At 46.0% G+C, this 4,516-nt stretch overlaps 1 long non-coding RNA gene across 1 annotated transcript in view; it reads right to left on the reverse strand.

Moving 5' to 3' along the window:
• Positions 1–1,329: 1,329 nt before the first annotated feature.
• The window catches only part of LOC127010292 (uncharacterized), a 58,581-nt gene continuing 55,394 nt past the window's right edge, over positions 1,330–4,516 (reverse strand). The window contains exon 3 of the long non-coding RNA XR_007763033.1: positions 1,330–1,532. This is a non-coding gene — a long non-coding RNA (uncharacterized LOC127010292). The remainder of the gene's footprint in view (positions 1,533–4,516) is intronic.

Here is a 4,516-nt window from a genome sequence, read left to right on the forward strand (position 1 = left end):
TTAAGAGTCGCAGAGGTTGCTTGCTGTCGCCTCCTCGTTTTTCCCTTGTGTCTGATGGGAAATTGTGTGAGCATGCGTGAAGAGTTTGTTGTGGCATATAAAGAGATGTGGCAACTAATGTTTATCTTGAGGCACTCCGCTGAGACACTCCATCTGTGTGTGTGTGTGTGTGTGTGTGTTGCTCTTTTCCACCTTTAGTACCGTGTAAAAAGTGTCCTTCGTAATTGTGCTGTCACTTTATTTGTCTTCCTTTATCTTTTTTTTTTTTTTTTTTTTTACAGCTAAGGAGACAGTTCAAGGGCGTAAAGAAAAATATATATAAAAAAGCCCGCCACCTACTGCTCCTGAATAGAGGTCAAAGGAGTGGCCAAAAAGAGAGGTCCATTTCGGGAGGAGAGGTGTCCTGATACCCTCCTTGAAAACACCCCATTTTGGATATCAATCTTCGGTAGTTCCATCTACCCTACACCACTTTGGTTTACTGAATCGTTGTTCATTGTCCATCGCCATTGTTTCAGCCTACATCACATTCTCCCCTTCCCGTCGCATAACAAAGCTTCCCTTCTACGAAATCTACGAAATATGATGTTTAGGTCACCCTGATTCAAAATGTCGGTGATGTTGGCAATACTGTAATTGTTGGATGGATGTTCATCGTCTTCCTCATATTAGTGAAATGGTTAAACTCCCTGTATATCTGTTGCTTGGAATGCCATAATTGTGTCATGTCGTTCTATTCTGTGTTTTTCTCCGTCCTACATCACATGGGTTCATAGTCTCCGCGTTTTGTTTCATCCTACATCACATTCTTCCTTCCCATTGCAATTAAAGTTCATCCCTTTCGCCATTGTTTCATCCTACATCACAGTCTCCCTTCCCGTCGCAGAACAAAGCTTCCCTTCTACGAAATATAATGTTTAGGTCACCCTGATTCAATATGTGGGTGATGTTGGCAATACTGTTATCGTTGCATGGATGTTCATCGTCTTCCTCATATTAGTGAAATGTTTAAAATCACTGTCATATCTGTTGCTTGGAATGCTTTAATTGTGTCATGTCGTTCTATTCAATGTTTTTCTCTGTCCTACATCACTTGGGTTCATAGTCTCCGTGTTTTGTTTCATCCTACATCACATTCTTCCTTCCCATTGCAATTAAAGTTCATTCCTTCAGCATAAAATGTGGGTGATGTTGCCAATACTACTATGAATGGCGATCGGTCTTTCTCGTAGTTTATAACGTTTGAAAGCACTGTCATAGATATTGTTACTTTGAATGCCTTAACTGTGTCATGTCTTTCCTATAGCATCTCCAGCATAAGTGTCTCTTTCTCTCTCTCACTCTCTCTCTCTCTCTCTCTGTCTCACCTTCGGCGTTATAACCCATGGGGACGAAGTTGCTTCTGTTGTTGGCATCTTCGCGCTTGTGGCTCTCGACGTATCCTTCGTTTTCCATCTTGCCCACTGTGTCCAGTTCCACCTGTTCCATGCGCTGTCTGCGGGGGTACTGAGACCACCGACCCGCGCCCTTATCTGGGGGATACTGCCAGTGTCGGTTATCTCTCCGGAACAACAGGGCCAAGGGGTAAGGGAGGGGCGGGGCGGGGCGGGGCGGACTGGGCTGGCGGTGTGGGGCGTGAGATATGAAGGACGGCGGTGGGGTTGAGGTCTGGACGAAGGGTTGAGGTGAGTGTGTGGGGAGGGATTGGGGCATGTGAGTGTGTATGGGTGTTTAGATAGCAAAGATAGAATGGGAGAGGAGCAGGTATTGTGGGACGTGCGGTGTGAAGGGCGGCGGAAGATTGAGGTCTGGGCTAAGGACGAAGGGTTGAGGTAAGGGTGTGGGGAGGGATTGGGGCATGTGAGTGTGTATGGGTGTTTAGATAGCAAAGATAAAATGGGAGAGGAGCAGGTATTGTGGGACGTGCGGTGTGAAGGGCGGCGGGAGATTGAGGTCTGGGCTAAGGACGAAGGGTTGAGGTGAGTGTGTGGGGAGGGATTGGGGCATATGAGTCTGTGTGGGTTTCTAGATAGCTAAGATAGAATGGGAGAAGAGGAGGTATTGTGGGGCGTGAGGTGTGAAGGGCGGCGGGAGATTGAGGTCTGGGCTAAGGACGAAGGGTTGAGGTAGGACGATAATAGGGAGTGAGGTGTGTGAATATGTAGGGGCGAGGTAAGGGATGTTTGGATAGCGAAGATATAAGTGGGGAGGAGTGGGCAGTGTGGGGCATTAGAGAGGTCTGGACTAAGGGTTGAGGTAGGGGCGTGGATGGTAGGTAGGAACGTAGGAGTGTTTCTGGATAGGATACTGGCGGAATGGGTGTTAGAATTGGAAGGATTGAAGAAGGACGTCCGGGGGGAGGAGGTATGGAGGTAAGGTCGACATAGGGAAGGAAGTAGGGCGTAGGAGTGTGTGTGGATAGGGGTGGGCGGAAGGGGTGTTAGGATAAATAGGACATAAGGTCGAGAAACAGGTGTAGGAGTGTGTTTATAAGGGTGGGCGGAAAGGGTGTATGTATAGGGAATATAGAAGGGATATATATAGACCAGTAGCATTGTGTTAGGATAGGCGAGGGTGTGCATGTGTATAGCCAAGGGAGAATGGGATTATGAAGAGAGAGAAAGGAACATGTGGATATGGAGGAACGGGAAGGGTGAGGATAGAGAGAGAAGGAGAGGCATATGAGCAGGAAGGGAGTTCAGGTATGGAGCGGCAAGGGAATGGTTGTTAGTGGTGTGTGGACTGTGAAGTAAGGGACAGGTGTGATATGTATATGGGCAGGTAAGTGAGGGCCGTTAGGGTTAGTTAATGGGGGGAGGGAGGGAAAGGAAGCTAGGGTAGAGGTTGAAGGGAAGAATATGGGTACGGAGAGTGAATGGGTGGAAGGAAGAGGAATGGAGGTAGGAAAAGTGAATGGATGGGTAGGAATGAGGAAGGGAGGAAGGGGAGGTATTAGGGAAGTGGAGGAAGGAAAGGATGAAGGTTGGAAGGTGGAGGGATATAAAAACTAAATCTGCTACCTATACCAGGCAGTTCTGATAACCTAACACCTATCACCACCTATCCCCCCTATCCATGACTTTATCTAACCTTGTCTTGAAGATATATATCGTATTGGCACTCTTAACATTATTGTAAAGTCTGTTCCACTCATGCACCACTCCGTTAGGGAACCACTTCTTTCCTGTGTCTTTCTTTTATTCTAATGTTATCTAACTTCAACCTATTACTACGTGTCCTACCCTGATCTGTTTCACTCATTCACCACTCTGTTAGGAAACCAATTTTTGCCTGTGTCTTTCTTTTATTCTGCTTTTATCTAACTTAAACCTATTACTACGTGTCCTACCCTGATCTGTTTCACTCATTCACCATTCTGTTAGGAAACCAATTATTTCCTGTGTCTTTCTTTTATTCTAATGTTATCTAACTTTAACCTATTACTACGTGTCCTACCTTGTTCTGTTTCACTTATTCACCACTCTGTAAGGAAACCAATTTTTGCCTGTCTTTCTTTTATTCGAATATTATCTAACTTAAACCTATTACTACGTGTCCTACCCTGATCTGTTTCACTTATTCACCACTCTGTTAGGAAACCAATTCTTGCCTCTGTCCTTGTTGAATCTGAGTTTATCTAACTTAAACCTGTTACTACGTGTCCTACCCTGATCTTTTACCACCAGATCTTTATACGCTGAATCTCGACGCCTGAATCTGTCACAGCTAGACTTGCTTAGTAGTGTCCATAAAAAAAAACTACAGGTATGGTTATTTGGTATACTCCCTGACATTGAACTCCATCTGGTACTTGCCGCATACTCAGCTAAGCTCGCCCTGGGGTATACTAGTGTCTGGATCTGTTCTAATTAACATGTAATAGCAGGTAAGGTAACTGGATATGTATGTATGTACCTGTGATGAAATACCTGCGGTATTACTGATTGCGTTAAGGTGAGGTGTGTTTAGCCATTAAGGGACCCAGTGGAAGTGTTGACCAGTGTTATTAGCATATAGGGCGTGAGTGTATTTGTGTTGGAAGGGCGTGGTGAGCTTGGGAGGGGAAGGGAGCATAGATTGATTACTAAACATATTTGTATTTGGGAAGTGGGGGGAGGGAAGGAAGGGGAGGAAGGGGGTATGGAAAGAGGATGGATGGGTGGAAGGGTATGCATAAGGGAGGGAGGGAGCGAGGGAGAGGAAGCTAGGGTAGAGGTGGAAGGGAAGGATACGGGTAGGGAGAGTGAATGGGTGGAAGGAAGAGGAATGGAGGTAGGAAAAGTGAATGGATGGGCAGGAATGAGGAAGGGAGGAAGGGGAGGCATTAGGGGAGTGGGGGAAGGAGAGGATGAAGGTAGGAAATTGGAGGGGTAAGGAATGGAAGTAGGACGAGTGGATGGGTTGGGTGGGAATGGTTGAGGAACGGAAGGGTGGGAGGGAGGGGTAGGATGATACATTTATAATCTTATGAATCCTAATCACATTTTTCATCCTGATGCTTTTTATTGGCTCGATT

Source organism: Eriocheir sinensis, chromosome 43 (assembly GCF_024679095.1).
Source record: "Eriocheir sinensis breed Jianghai 21 chromosome 43, ASM2467909v1, whole genome shotgun sequence".
In the NCBI taxonomy this organism is placed as follows: Eukaryota; Metazoa; Arthropoda; class Malacostraca; order Decapoda; family Varunidae; genus Eriocheir; species Eriocheir sinensis.